Below are 16,623 nucleotides of genomic sequence, written 5' to 3' on the forward strand. Positions count from 1 at the left end.
CGACCTCAAGGTCTTCCATAGAGCCCAGAAGACCTCAAGGTGTTATATGGGACTTAGAGAACTTTAAGGTTTTCCCTGGAGCTTAGAAGATCTCAAGGTCTTCTATGGAACTTAGAATACTTCTATGAAACTTAGAAGACCTCAAGGTCTTCTTTGAAAGTTACAATAATTCCAGGTGTTCTAGGCAGCTTAGAATATCTTAAGGTTATCTTTTGCATTTAGAAGACCTTAAGGTCTTTAATGAGGCTTAGGAGACTTTGAGGACTTTTTTGGTGTTTCAAAGATCTTAAAAGACTTCAAGGTCTTTAGGCTCTCCTATGGAGTTTACAGACGTCAAGGTCTTCTATGGAACGTAGAGGAACTTAGAAGACCTCAAGGTCTTCAACGGGGCTTAGAAGACTTTGAGGACTTCTTCGGTGTTTCAAAGAACTCAAGGTTCTTCCATCGACCTTAAAATATCTCAAAAACTTTAGGTTCGCTCATGGAGCTTTAAATCAAACATTAAGGTTTTCTATAGAACTAAGAGGACCTCAAGTTCTTGTATAGAGCCTAGAATACCTCAAAATCTTCTTTGAAAATTAGAAGAATGCAAGACGTTCTAGGCAGCCTAGAAGACCTTAAGGTTTTCTATAGAGCTTAGAGACCTCAAGGTCTTCTATGTTCAATAGAAGACCTCAAGGTCTTCTTTGGACTATAGAACAACACAAGAGCTCATATGGACTATAGAAGACCTGATGGTCCTTTATAGAACTTAGAAGAATACAATATCTCAAAGTATCCCATGGTCCGCAGAAAACCTCAAGGTCCCATATAGACCTAAAAAGACACCAGGGCCAGAAAACTTTGAGGTCCCCTACTGGCTATAGAAGACCTTGAGGTCTCCTATTGGCTATAGAAGACCTTGAGGTCTCCTGTTGGCGATAGAAAAACTTGAGGTCTCCTGTTGGCGATAGGAGATCTTGAGGTCTCCTGTTGGCGATAGGAGACCTTGAGGTCTCCTATTGGCGATAGGAGACCTTGAGGTCTCCTGTTGGCGATAGCAGACCTTGAGGTTTCTTGTTGGCGATAGGAGACTTTCAATAGAACATCTCAAGGTCGTCTATCGAAGAAAAGTGGCCACACTTCGTAAGGTTTTGGCTATTATTTAAACTCTTTTGGCGGAAGTGAATTATTCAGAGAATAATATTTTTTGAGAATTTCTAATATTTATGTGCAATATTTTTTTCGGACAATGAATTGCAAATAAATTCAAAACAAACTTCTTTCAGAATAATTGCTTATTGTTTTACCTACAATACCAAAAGTTCCCAACGAACCATCTAAAGGCCATGTCCGACACTGACCAATGTTTGTAATCGGATTAAATGCAGTGCTAAATTGAGTGTGTGTTCTATGATGTGAAAGACAAACAACAAACAAAAACATGAGAAAATCTCAAATATTCTCACACCAAGTCTAAGCATTTCGTAGCTATAAAAATGAATGATGTTCTGAGTTTGTTTTTCTCATTATTCTAGTTTGTTTGATTTGTTTTGTTTGGCTCTTTAAAATTCCGATATTTGGCCAAGCAACCGACCAACCAACCAAGAAATTGTCATTAATTTATGCTTTGTATGTTTATAAAATTTATGTAAATACTTTTAACACAAAGCAAAAAAAAAAAAAAAACACTCACAATGATGTTCTTCTCGTAGTGACTGAATGCCCGACAGGGTGGCGGATCGGGGTGTGTTAAGCAAACATTCTTCGTTGAAGGTGTACATACACTTAAACATATTAGAACATTTGAATTAAAAAATTTAAATTTTTTATATTTTTTCTGTGATTTCTTATTTACTCTTCATAATATTTCCTCCCTTCCACCACATCTTCGAGGGGAGGTAATTTTTTATTAAGTCTTCTGGCAAATATTTGAAAAGGGGTGGTATTTATTCTCAAATTCTAATAGAGTCTTCATAGCGCGTTTTGTCGAGATTCTTGCCGACTCTATTAGCATACCTTTTGAATATTTTCGTTTTGAATTTTAATTTTTTCCAACGTGTGTTGTCAACAATTCCAGCTCAAAGAAATGTCCGATTCAGTATTCATAATATGAATAATTTCCATACAATAGATCTATTTTGGTCTGATGGAATAAATTTAGTATATATGTGTCATTCACATAATTTTGGAGGAGCCACTTCGTTGTCATCTCTAACGGTATCGAGTGTGGCATAATTTACTGATTTTGGATATGGTTTTCATTACTCCATAAATTATGAAAATATTCGGGGTATTTCATAATATTATTGTTGATATCATAAAAAAATGACAATGGGTATGGTATACAACCCATACTAACGAATTTTGAAATTGTGAAGACCTTAAGGTGCCTTATTGACTAAAGAATACCTTGATGTCTCCTATGGTCTTTGGAAAACCTTGAGATATCCTATCGGCTATAGAAGACCTTGAGGGCTCCTATTAGCTATAGAAGGCTCGGAGGTCTCCTATCCTTAAGGTCCCCTATCTGCTATAGAACACCTTAAGGTTTCCTATTGGCTATAGAAGGCCTTGAAATTTCCTATAGAGGCTTTAGAAGACCTTGAGGTCCCCTATCGTCTTTGCAGGGGACCTTGAGATCTCCTATTGGATATAGGAGACCTTGATGTCTTCTATTTGCTATATAAGATCTTGAGATCTCCTATTGTCTATAAAAGACCTTGAGGTCTCCTATTGGCTATAGAAGACCCTAAGGCCTCTTTAGAAAACCTTGAAGTCTCCTATCGGCTTTGGAAGACCTTGAGATTTTCTATTGGCTATAGAAGACCTTACGGTTTCCTTTTGGCTATAGAAGATCTTGAAATCTCCTATTGCCAATATAGATGAGCTTGAGGTCTTCTATTGTCTATATAAGGTCTCCTCTTGTCTTTAGAAGACAATAAGGTCTTCTATCAGTAAAAAACACCTTAAGATCTCCTATCGGGTATAGAAGACCTTGAGGTCTCCTTTTTTGCTTTAGGAGACCTTGAAGTCCCCTATCGGTTATAGAAAACCCTGAGGTCTCCTATTAGGTATAGAAGACTTTGAGGTCTCCTATGAGCTATAGAAAACCTTGAAGACACCTATTGGCTATAGAAGGCCTTGAGGTCTCCTATCGGCTATAGAAGGCCTTGAGGTCTCCTATCGGCTATAGAAGACCTTGAGGTCTTCTATCGGTTTAAGAAGGCCTTGTAGTCTCCCCTCGTATCTAGAAGACCTTGAGGTCACCTATCGGCTAAAGAGACCTTAATGTCTTCTATCGGATCTAGAATTCCTTGTGGTCTTCTATTGTCCATAGAAGACCTTGCGGTCTCCTATTGTCCATAGAAGACCTTGAGGGCTCATATCGATTATCGAAGACCTTGAGGTCTCCTATTGGCTATAGAAGACCCTGAGGTCTCCCATTGGCTATAGAAGACCTTGAGGTCTCCTATCGACTATTGAAGACCTTGAGGTCTCTTATCGGATATAGAAGACCTTGAGGTCTCCTATCGTACATAAAAGACCTTGAGCTCATGGTCCTCTATGGTGCATAGAAGACCTCATTGTCCTCTATGGTGCATAGAAGAGCTCATGGTCTTCTATGGTGCATAGAAGAGCTCATGGTCTTCTATGGTGCATAGAAGAGCTCATGGTCTTCTATGGTGCATAGAAGAGCTCATGGTCTTCTATGGTGCATAGAAGTGCTCATGGTCTTCTATGGTGCATAGAAGAGCTCATGGTCTTCTATGGTGCATAGAAGAGCTTATAGTCTTCTATGGTGCATAGAAGAGCTCATGGTCTCCTATGGTGCATAGAAGAGCTCATGGTCTTCTATGGTGCATAGAAGAGCTCGGGGTCTTCTATGGTGCATAGAAGAGCTCGGGGTCTTCTATGGTGCATAGAAGAGCTCGGGGTCTTCTATGGTGCATAGAAGAGCTCGGGGTCTTCTATGGTGCATAGAAGAGCTCGGGGTCTTCTATGGTGCATAGAAGAGCTCATGGTCTCCTATGGTATAGAAGACCTTACGGTTTCCTTTTGGCTATAGAAGATCTTGAAATCTCCTATTGCCAATATAGATGAGCCTGAGGTCTTCTATTGTCTATATAAGGTCTCCTCTTGTCTTTAGAAGACAATAAGGTCTCCTATCAGTAAAAAACACCTTAAGATCTCCTATCGGGTATAGAAGACCTTGAGGTCTCCTTTTTTGCTTTAGGAGACCTTGAAGTCCCCTATCGGTTATAGAAAACCCTGAGGTCTCCTATTAGGTATAGAAGACTTTGAGGTCTCCTATGAGCTATAGAAAACCTTGAAGACACCTATTGGCTATAGAAGGCCTTGAGGTCTCCTATCGGCTATAGAAGGCCTTGAGGTCTCCTATCGGCTATAGAAGACCTTGAGGTCTTCTATCGGTTTAAGAAGGCCTTGTAGTCTCCCCTCGTATCTAGAAGACCTTGAGGTCACCTATCGGCTAAAGAGACCTTAATGTCTTCTATCGGATCTAGAATACCTTGTGGTCTTCTATTGTCCATAGAAGACCTTGCGGTCTCCTATTGTCCATAGAAGACCTTGAGGGCTCATATCGATTATCGAAGACCTTGAGGTCTCCTATTGGCTATAGAAGACCCTGAGGTCTCCCATTGGCTATAGAAGACCTTGAGGTCTCCTATCGACTATTGAAGACCTTGAGGTCTCTTATCGGATATAGAAGACCTTGAGGTCTCCTATCGTACATAAAAGACCTTGAGCTCATGGTCCTCTATGGTGCATAGAAGACCTCATTGTCCTCTATGGTGCATAGAAGAGCTCATGGTCTTCTATGGTGCATAGAAGAGCTCATGGTCTTCTATGGTGCATAGAAGAGCTCATGGTCTTCTATGGTGCATAGAAGAGCTCATGGTCTTCTATGGTGCATAGAAGAGCTCATGGTCTTCTATGGTGCATAGAAGAGCTTATAGTCTTCTATGGTGCATAGAAGAGCTCATGGTCTCCTATGGTGCATAGAAGAGCTCATGGTCTTCTATGGTGCATAGAAGAGCTCGGGGTCTTCTATGGTGCATAGAAGAGCTCGGGGTCTTCTATGGTGCATAGAAGAGCTCGGGGTCTTCTATGGTGCATAGAAGAGCTCGGGGTCTTCTATGGTGCATAGAAGAGCTCGGGGTCTTCTATGGTGCATAGAAGAGCTCATGGTCTCCTATGGTGCATAGAAGAGCACATGGTCTCCTATGGTGCATAGAAGAGCTCAGGGTCTTCTATGGTGCATAGAAGAGCTCGGGGTCCTCTATGGTGCATAGAAGAGCTCGGGGTCTTCTATGGTGCATATAAGAGCTCGGGGTCTTCTATGGTGCATAGAAGAGCTCGGGGTCTTCTATGGTGCATAGAAGAGCTCGGGGTCTTCTATGGTGCATAGAAGAGCTCGGAGTCTTCTATGGTGCATAGAAGAGCTCGGGGTCTTCTATGGTGCATAGAAGAGCTCGGGGTCTTCTATGGTGCATAGAAGAGCTCGGGGTCTTCTATGGTGCATAGAAGAGCTCGGGGTCTTCTATGGTGCATAGAAGAGCTCGGGGTCTTCTATGGTGCATAGAAGAGCTCGGGGTCTTCTATGGTGCATAGAAGAGCTCGGGGTCTTCTATGGTGCATAGAAGAGCTCGGGGTCTTCTATGGTGCATAGAAGAGCTCGGGGTCTTCTATGGTGCATAGAAGAGCTCGGGGTCTTATATGGTGCATAGAAGAGCTCGGGGTCTTATATGGTGCATAGAAGAGCTCCATGGCCAATAGACTATAGACTATGGAAGACCTTGATATCTCCTACTGATTATAGAATACCTTAAGGTCTCCTATCGGCTATAGAAGACCATAAGGGATCCTATCGGCTCTAGAAGACCTTAAAGCCTTAAATTGACTTTAGAAACCCATGAGATATCATACGGGCTAGAGAAAATCTTGAGGTCTCATATCGGCTATAGAAGACCTTAAGGTCTCCTGTCGGCTATAGAGACCTTGAGGTCTCCTACCGGCTATAGAGAACTTAATGTCTTTTATCAGCTCTAGAGTACCTTGTGGTCTTCTATTGTCCATAGAAAACCTTGAGGGTTCCTATTGACTACAGTAGACCGTGAGTTCTCCTATGGCTGTGGAAGACCTTGAGTTCTCCTATGGTCTATAGAAGACCTTGAGGTCTTTTGTTGTCCATAGAAGATCTTGAGGTCTTCTATCGGTTTTAGGAGACCTAGAGGTCTCATTATGGCTATAGAAGACCTTGAGGTCTTCTCGTGTTCATAGAAGATCTTGAGGACTTCTGTTGTCCATAAAAGACCTTGAGGTCTTTTATTGCCCATAGAAGACCTTGAGGTCTTCTGTTGCTCATAGAAGATCTTGAGGTCTCCTATCGGCTATAGAACACCTTGAGGATTCCTATTGTCTATAGAAGACGTGGAGGTTTTCTATTGTCTATAGAAAGCCTTGAGGTCTCCAATCGGCTATAAAGGCCTTGGAGTCTTCTATCGCTATTTAAAAGTAGCTAAACACCCACTTATTTTGTTTTTTTTTTTTCATTTCGACCAATTCCAAAAATAATAATATTTTACAAAAATATCTTTATTTTGCATTCCCAATAGGAAATGCAACACCAACGTCCGGGCTTATCAAACTCGCGATACGAAAAAATAAACGTCAAACATGCACTTTCCCCCCCGCGTCACACAAATCGATATGAAAATACATAAATTAAGTCTCACTCCACAAAGGTTAATGACTACACACATATGCATGTGCATGTCCATGTGTGTATGTAAATATGGCCAGCAGGAAAAAAAACAGAATTGGTAACACACATGTCTATGATCACAAAAAAATCAAATTCAATAAAAAAAAGCAACAAAACGAGTTAACATTAATTGTAACATGACACTTCATGTCGGCATATCTCTACAACAACCAATGGACAACATTTCGCCCATATCGCACCATCCGCATTTTGTTGTTGTTGGTGCTTTTTTGTTCTGTTTTTCTGCTGTTGTGCCTTGTAATTTTAGGCCTGAAATCGAGAGTTCTATGCACTCCAATACGATGATGATAGCATAAAATGTCATGACTAATAAAAAAAAATTTGCTTGCCCTATCCAGCAAATGAAAAAAAAAAAATGCAAAAATGCAGACTGTTGCTAACCAAAGCTGACAAAGCGGGAAACTGTTGACAGTGTTTAAAGTACTTGTTAGGTTTTTTATTTTTTTATTTTTGTTCCTTAACATAATGAAATTGGGCAGATGTTATTCATCATCACTGCATCATACATGCTAGAATATACTTCGGAAATTCAATAATTTTTTTTAAAGGACTAAGTGTATGTTCCTACAAGAACGGTATGGAACAGTTAAAAATTGTCCATTTAAGCATTTTCATTTCATGAATTGAGAAGTGGACTTTAAACTTGCCCATAGAAGAGCTGAAGGTCTTCTGTCGGCCATAGAAGAGCTGTAGGTCTTCTATTGGCCATAGAAGAACTGTAGGTCTTCTATCGGCCAAAGAAGAGCTGTAGGCCTTCTTCTATCAGTCATAGAAGAGCTGTAGGTCTTCTATCGGCCATAGAAGAGCTGTAGGCCTTCTTCTATCGGTCATAGAAGAGCTGTAGGTCTTCTATTGGCCATAGAAGAGCTGTAGGTCTTCTATTGGCCATAGAAGAGCTGTAGGTCTTCTATTGGCCATAGAAGAGCTGTAGGCGTCTTCTATTGCGCATAGAAGAGCTGTAGGCGTCTTCTATTGCGCATAGAAGAGCTGTAGGTCTTCTATTGCCCATAGTAGAGCTGTAGGGGTCTTCTATCGGCCTTAGAAGAGCTGTAGGTATTCTATCGGCCATAGAAGAGCTGTAGGCGTCTTCTGTTGCGCATAGAAGAGCTGTAGGCGTCTTTTGTTGCGCATAGAAGAGCTGTAGGCGTCTTCTATTGCGCATAGAAGAGCTGTATGGGTTTTCTATTGCCCATAGAAGAGCTGTAGGGGTCTTCTATTGCCCATAGAAGAGCTGTAGGCGTCTTCTATTGCCCATAGAAGAGCTGTAGGTCTTCTATTTCCCCATAAAAAAGCTGTAGATCTTCTGTTTCGCCATAGAAGAGCTGATAGAAGATTGCCCAAAGAAGAGCTGTAGGGGTCTTCTATTGCCCATAGAAGAGCAGTAGGGGTCTTCTATTGCCCAAAGAAGAGCTGTAGGGGTCTTCTATTGCCCAAAGAAGAGCTGTAGGGGTCTTCTATTGCCCAAAGAAGAGCTGTAGGGGCCTTCTATTGCCCAAAGAAGAGCTGTAGGGGTCTTCTATTGCCCATAGAAGAGCTGTAGGTGTCTTCTATTGCCCATAGAAGAGCTGTAGGGGTCTTCTATTGCCCATAGAAGAGCTGTAGGTCTTCTATTACCATATTGTTCTATTGAAAACAAAAAAAAAAACTTGGAACTTTTTCATAGGAGGCACGGAATGGCTCTTTTTCACAGCGGAACTTGCTTCTCTTTTACAGAAGAACTGTTGATTTCCCCTTTCTTTCGGAACGCCTGAAAGTCGTATTTTCCATAGAAGACATGGAGAACGCATTATCCCCAATAGCAGACCTTTAAAGACCGTATTTTTATAGAACATCCGAAAATCGTATTTCCTACCTTTATACGTGAAATATATCAGAATCCGGACCCATATTAGACATTTTCTTAAAAATGTAACTAAACCATCAATATACGAAATACCGGAAGGTGGCATTATGTGGGTTCCATATACAATGTGAATTTAAAACAAGTAAAAAAGCTATAAGTTCGGTCGGGCCGAACTTTGAATACCCTCCACCATTTGGAAGGAATTTGGCAATTTTCAAAAGAATAAAATCCGATAAAAATTCTGTTAAAATCTTAAAAATACCAAATGTAGCCGTCATATTAGGGTCTACATGACGACGTGAGCCTGCATAGGCAACTTTTCATAAGCCATTAAATATTCAAATGAGAAACTTGAAAAAATCGGTGAATAATGTAGCCAAAATCATCAATATAGGAAGGTACAATTGTATAGGGGCTATGCCAAAATGAGGACCTGCACCGACCATTTTCTGTCTTAGGTTGTAGTATCCATTACGAACTTCAAATACCAAATTTGAAACAATTCCGGTGAATAATGTCGCTAAAATCATCAAAATACGGAATATCGGGAGGGAGGTACCCTTATATGGGGCGCTATAACAAAACGTGGAACTATATGGCCCATTTTCAATACCAAAAGTCCTGCAGACATAATATACATTTGATTAAAATTTTATCAATCTACTTCATTTCGTTCGGAAGCTAGAGTGATTTGCACAGACGGACTGACGGATAAACGGAAAGACGGATAGACGGACGGACATCGAATTTTATGCTGATCAAGAATATAAATACTTTGTGGGGTCTAAAATGTATCTTTCGAGGTGTTACAAACGGAAAGACAAACTTAATATACCCTTCATACTATGGGGTATACCCTAATTAATAATTTGAGAAATGTGACTTATATATTAAATTAGCAAGTGCCCTACTTCATCCAAATACAAAATTACCCAAAATGGTAGGACTAAACCCCATTTTGGAACACTGGAATATAACAGTTAGCAATGGCCAATAGCTTCATCGAACTTACGCTTCTTTCTCTTTTTGTTCCCACTGTCCAATGGCGGCATGCTGACTGTTGCATTGCATTTTATTTTATCAGAATAATTTCTGTACTCGTACTCTTTTACAACGTTAATGTGATTTTCTTCTACTGACACATGCAAATATTTATGTCTTCCACCAAGAGGTTAATAAAGATCACACGAGTGACAGGGGAACATGTTCGATGTTCTCTTTTTTATGTTACGGCCATAAAAACAAGAAACATTGAATTTTACATGCGGTTTTATTTGAAAGCAAATCTACAAAGTTGTAAAATGTTACAAATATGTGTATGAGGTGAATAATAAGTGTAAGTGTACTAAAAGGTACTAAAAAGTGAATCCATTGTAATGCTCAAACAAATAGAGGTAGAATTCGAAATTCGAACTTAAAGTCCACTAAAACTACTAAAAGCACTACATTTGGGGTAAACGGATTGAGGTAATATGTAAACATTAATACGGTTACGGCTACGGTTGATATACATTTTTTAAAATGTGTACTAAGTGTAAGAACTGTTCTAAATGGTACTAGTTTTGGTACAATTTGGATTTGGGTGGACGGATAGAGCTAGAAACGTTGAGATATTGGGGTCACTGTTAGTGTGTTGGTTTGAGAATTAAAGGTGGTTTTAGAAATAAGTACTAAACGGTTTAAAAAGTACCAAATGGTACTAATTTCGATATATACGGAAGGTATAGAGCTGGAAATCTGCAACTTGGTATTAAGGTCACTTCTTGTGAGGTGGGTTGATATAGGGAGGTGGATTTTGAATAACTACCAAAAATTACTAAATGGTATGAAATTTGTTATTTAGAAAAGAGATAGATAAAATATAGAGCCGGAAATCTGAAATTTGGAATGGAGGTCTTTCATGTTATATTGGATTGATGAAGGTTTTATGAAAAGTCGAACAAAGTGTAACAAACGTACTAAAATACACTAAATTTGGTAAGGTAAGAAATTTGCTATGTAAACCCAGTTTACGAAGTAGTATTGATGCATAGAGGTGGTGTACGAACTGTGCTAAATGGTAGAAAAATTTGGTGGAATGTTAAAATTTAGTATAGAAAGAGGTCTTTCTGGAAATGTGTACAACAAATGTACGATAAGTACGGAATGTTGATCATTTTAGCATATAGCATGGGAATAGGAATAGAGTTGAACTTATTAATTTTGCTTTGAGGGCATCGTAAAAAACGAAATATTTTATAATAAAATTTAATTATAGGCCCTAGAGTATATCAAAACTCTGTATCTTACCTAAATGTCAGGAATTTATAATTAATTGTTGGGAAAATGTCGTAGTTCATATGAGTTTAGAGAAAATTCTCTTCCAAAGTATCATTTTAGAAGAATGACACCAGAGACCAAATTATTCTTAATCAAATTTTATTATTAGTCAGCAAAGAAAACGAAATCTCTTTTCCTCTGTATATCAACAATATATCCATTTATGTTCCAAAAAAAAAAAAGAAAAAGAAAATATTTACCATTTTTTTTGATCAAATTTTCTCGGACTTTTTTCGAAAGTAACATAAAATTTCGTTTTAGACATAAAATGTCGAAACAGGAAATATTCTGTAGAGAATTTTACTATAGGTCTCAGAATGTCTAGATATAGTAATTATTTAGAAAATTACATATGAAATTTATATATTAAATTAGCAAGTGCCCTTCTTCATCGGCGAAAAGTCTGCCTTGAATTATTGGATTCGTTAGGCCTTTTTAGTACAAAAAATACACTATTTATTCTGTTTGACAAAATTTTTCTAAATACATGTTTCCAAGTTTTACATTTTTTTCGGAAAGAATAATAGGAAAATGTTTACGTTTTTTACTAAAAAGTCCGCATCCAACTTTCCTGTCCCAAACTATTTAAACGTATCCATATGTAAAACCTACAAACCAACAGTGACCTCAATATCAAATTTCAGAATATTAGCACTACCCTTTACCCAATACCCAATTTGGTACCAGTTAGTAACTTTCGAACAATTATAGTACACATTTCGAAAACCATCTCCATATTTTAACCAAAGACATGAACCGTGAGATCTATATTAAATTTCAGCATTTCACCTCTATTCATTCACCCAATACCACATTTCCGAAACCACCTCCACATCTTAATTCCAGAAACCAACAGTGGCCTCAATATCAAATTTCAGAATTTCAACTCTATCCCTTTACCCACTACAAAAATTTAGTAACATTTAGTAGGCATATGCAAAGCAATCTACATCTCTCCATTCTAGACACCAGCAGTGATGCTAATTAGTACAGTTTAGTACGCATTTGCGAAACCACCATGATAGTGATATTTTGTATTTTGTACCAAAACAAACTCTTTATTATAAACCTACCATCAACAGAGACCCCAATACAAAATTTCAAAATTCCAGCTACATCTGTTCAAGCTAAACTTAACTGTTCCAAATTTAGTACCATTTAGTTCTCGAACTTATTACACATTTCCAAAACGACCTTCATATAACAAACTTACATTCAAACCTTGACTCTCATACCGAATTTACAGGTTTTTAGCTCTATCCATTTATATAGTACCATTTTAGAAGTTTTGTACCATTTTAGATTTCTTTCGAAACCTTAAAACTCGAATTTTAATTCATCTTCACACCAGATCTTGTTTTAATAGACGTTTTGAGATGCGCTTAATTTTAAAGGAATATATTTAAAATGTTAACCCCATTGAGGGAGAGTTACTAACCTGCGTTGTCCGTTCTATCAGATCTTATGTTAATAAAAATATAAAGAAATATTGGGTAGTGTGAGATTGAAGACATTCGGACTATTATTTCACATTTTATAAAAATTTATAATTACTCAAAATGTTTACCCTTTGTGGGGGAGTAGCCGGATATCAGAGGTGAGGTTACTGGCCTCAGCTTCAATTTTGACTGATGGTCCCATTAAAGAAAATTAGAGAGATTTAAGGGAGGAATACCATAATGCTGGCTTTGAATTTATCTCTGATTTTGGGGATCTAACCACATTGGGCCCTGGTTTTATGTTGACAATTTTTGTATAAATAAAAATAATAAGTTTTAAAAAAAACTCTATCTGAAACCCTCAATATACTCAAATTAGGCAGTACCAGGGCCTATATATAATAATGGACTTACCTTCGCAAGATTTTGCAGGGGAGATTCTCAAAATACCTTACATTTGGAAGTGCCGTTGTATATGGTTAATGAATAATGGTGGATTTATCTATTCAAAATTAAGAAGCATGAGATTTTGTCAGCTTAGAAATCAAAATGTCAAGTTACTCACATTTGGGTTTGAAATTTTGGCCGAAACCTTAAAAATACTGAAAAGTAGGAGGTACAGTTATATGAGGCAATCTTGAAAAGTTTTAGCATGAAGAGATTATACCTACTCAGAACTTTAAATGTCAAGTTACACATGGTTTGGTTTAAAACTGTAATCAAAACATTCAAAATATCGAAAATCAGGAAGTAATGCTATATGGGGGCTAGGAGTAATATAAAGGTCTGGGCAAAATTTCAGAGCGATAAAATGCTTCCGCGGATTAATCTCCATTTTTGGAGATCCCACTCCACTGTGCGATGTTGCCCATCTTCGAACTAGATATAAGTTTGACAATAATATTAATATGTACCAAGTACCTTTGTACCTTTGAGAGTTATCAGACAGACGGAATGGATTTATTCCAAAGAGACGGTCCAGACCCGTTTTTTTTCGATGAGTCCCGCTTTGGCCATATCAAATCATATATACCCTCTGTACTCATATGGTTGTGGGTATAAAAGACGAAGACATTTGATAATGAAATAAACCACGAAACGTGAGTGAGCCAGTGTTGCCAAAATGATAATAGGTAAAAAATCACCCTTTACAAAATATATCATTACTTTGGGAACAATTTTCAGGAAATTCAATTATTTAATGTCGGATATTTGGAAAATATATTTATAAATCTACATAGTGTTGGTTTAATGGTTCTGGGGTAAAAGTCCACAAAATCAAATTGGACTGTAAAAATTTATTTAATATGGGTTAACTCGCTACGATTTTATGGCCACTTAGTGCAACTGGAAACGCACCGACCACAATAATAATGTGAATGTTTCTGTTAACGCTCGCGCTCCTAATGACGTTGTTGTTCGAGTTCTTTGAATGACTCATAGCTAAGTGTGAACAATGCATTGCATTATGTTTAAGCCATGATTGTGACAGTCATTTGTACTCAGAAAAATAAAGGCAGTGATTGGCTTTTGATAGATTTTGTTTTAATACCCTACTCTGGGCAGAAGGTCTTTCAAAGGTCACCTGTGGATAGAAAAACAGCTACCCCCTATCCTAAGTATGAGGAGCTCTCCTAACCTTTCGTAAATCAAGAAAAGCGTAAGCCGATACCCCAAAAACTATTTTAAAAAAATTCAAAAGCAAAAAAATATCACGGGGTTTTCTACAGAAGGTCTCAAATGGGTCTTCTACAAAAGATGACAATCTAATTTTTTTTTGTCGATATAGATCTTTCATGGATCTCCCTTGAACAAAAAATTTTCCTCAGGTTCGCCATAGTTAGAAAAAGACTACAGGTCCTGTTCTGGTCTCGGCTCCATCTTTCCCTTAAGGCATTCGAAATTCGTTACACTTCCATCTAAGGTCATTGTGGCCAGTTTGTAATAGTCCCAGCTATGGCTAAGAGATCTGAAGGAATGCCGTTTTCGAATGTTGGGCCAAAGTTGATTGTTTACATTTGCCGTGGTTGTTGTTGTTGCTGGTTTGTTTCGCATTTCAGAAAAATGCATTGTTGTCCACAGCAGCATTTCATTCTCTTTTCACGTTGAGGTTTTCCAAATCAAATCTTATCTTGAGATTAATGCGATTTTGTATTCGATTCCATAGCTTCGTGTGTGTGTTTGTTAACCCAGTGAAACTGCCACTAGATTGTACTTTTATTGTCAATGTTGTTGTTGTTGTGGTAAAAAATATCAGCAGCAACAATTTGTTAAGATCTCCACGAAAAACATTGAACAGCATGCTAGTCCGCTGAGCAATGTTCAAACCAAAGCTTTACATGGAGCTTGCCGTTTTATTTTTCGCTCGCTGCTATCGGCAGCAGCAACATTGGAGTGTGTTTGGCACGAGTCACCCGCCCAGTGAGTAGAGTTGAATCAAGAGAAAAAAAAAACAGATTTGAAAATTTATGGGCAAAAAATGTCAATCAACAGCAGTTTCAATTACAATGAAATACTTTTGGTCTTACAGCGGTCGGAATGGTGTTAGAATAGAGCCGCCAGATAGTGTCATAAATGGCAGTTTTATGTGTCAGCAGCAGCGGCGAGTTGCTCGTAGATATTTCTCACACAGGTTTTTGTTTTGGAGATGGAATAGCTCTATCTAAGGACTTCTAAATATCTTGAACCTATGGGAGACCTGAAAAATGAAATTTTTATAGGGAAACTGTTAATAGTGTCCTGTCTATAGAGTATCTGTAAAGGATCTTCTATATTTAAGAGGCCTGTTAAAGGTTTCAGATCTATAAAATACCTACAAAAGATCTTCAATCAAAGGGATACAAGAAAAAAGTCTTCATTGCATGGAGGACCAGTAGGGGGTTTTCATTTATAGGAGGCCTGCAAAGGGTCTTCTATCTTTAGATGCCTGGTAAAAGGTTTTCCAGGCAAAGGATACCTATAAAACGATTTTTAAAGAGGCAAGAGGTGTTCTGTGTATAGGAGACTTATAAAAGGTCTTCTGTCTGTGGAAGACTTGTGAATGACCACCCTTTTTCTTTTCTCCCGAGAAACTGGGTACAAGGTGAAATGAAAAAACTGCAACCAACTTCAGAGACCTGTTAAAGGTTTTTGATCTATAAAATACCTACAAAAGATCTTTCATCAAAGGGAGACAAAAAAATGTCTTCATTACATGGGGACCAGTAGGGGTTTTTTCATTTATAGGAGGCCTGTACAGGGCCTTCTATCTTTAGATGACCGGTAAAAGGTTTTCCAGGCAAAGGATACCTATAAAAGAGGTAGAAGGAGTTTTGTGTATGGGAGACTTATGACAGGTCTTCTGTCTGTGGAAGACATGTGAATGACCACCCTTTTTCTTTTCTCCCGAGAAACTGGAGAAATGAAAAAACTGCAACCAAATTCAGACTGCTGTCATTCATAAGCCACTCGTCCGACAGCTGTTAAAATTAATCCAGTGACAGCTCATTATATTGTCTACAAGCGTACAAAAGCATTTTAGTGAGAATTTTTCGGGACAAAAGTTATTCGTGATGGAATTCAAGCGAGATAGTGTGATTTCTTGATATTTGGCTAGAAAACCACAAGTGGCTATCGTTAGAGCAATCCAGCATTTAAATGTGAATAAATCTTTTGTGTCTCGTACCATCGCTCGTTATCGTGATACTGGTACTCGTAGCCCGACGTCGAGGAAGTGGACGGAAGAAAAGAGCAACATCTCCAGATATCGTTCGAAAAGTAAAGAATCGACTTGATCGAAACCCGCGTCGCAGTGGCCGAAAAATGGCTCGTGCGTCTGAACATATTGCAATATTCCATTCGGCAAATATTGAAAAATGAGCTCGGGGTAAAGTCATTGACATTCCAAAAAGTGCAAGAACTTACACCCCAACAGAAAGAAAATAGACTCAAAAGAGCTAAAGGGGTTGCTTCGCTTGGCCGAAAGTGGTGAACTGCCGAATTTCGTTTTCTCCGATGAGAATACCTTCGTCGTCCAGCAGTTTGTAAACAAACAAAATGATGGTGTTTACTTGCCAAAGAGGTCAGCTGAAAATGTGCACCTGCAGTTGGCCACCAGAACTCAAACGTCGGCCATGTTGATGGTGTGGGCCACCATAACAGCCGATGGTCGCTCTCCGCTTGCATAAATCGACTGTGCATCAGAATAAATGTCGAATATTATCGCGAAAATATTGTGGAGGGTGTATTCAAGCCTT

This window comes from Musca domestica, unplaced genomic scaffold, assembly GCF_030504385.1.
Source record: "Musca domestica strain aabys unplaced genomic scaffold, Musca_domestica.polishedcontigs.V.1.1 72, whole genome shotgun sequence".
In the NCBI taxonomy this organism is placed as follows: Eukaryota; Metazoa; Arthropoda; class Insecta; order Diptera; family Muscidae; genus Musca; species Musca domestica.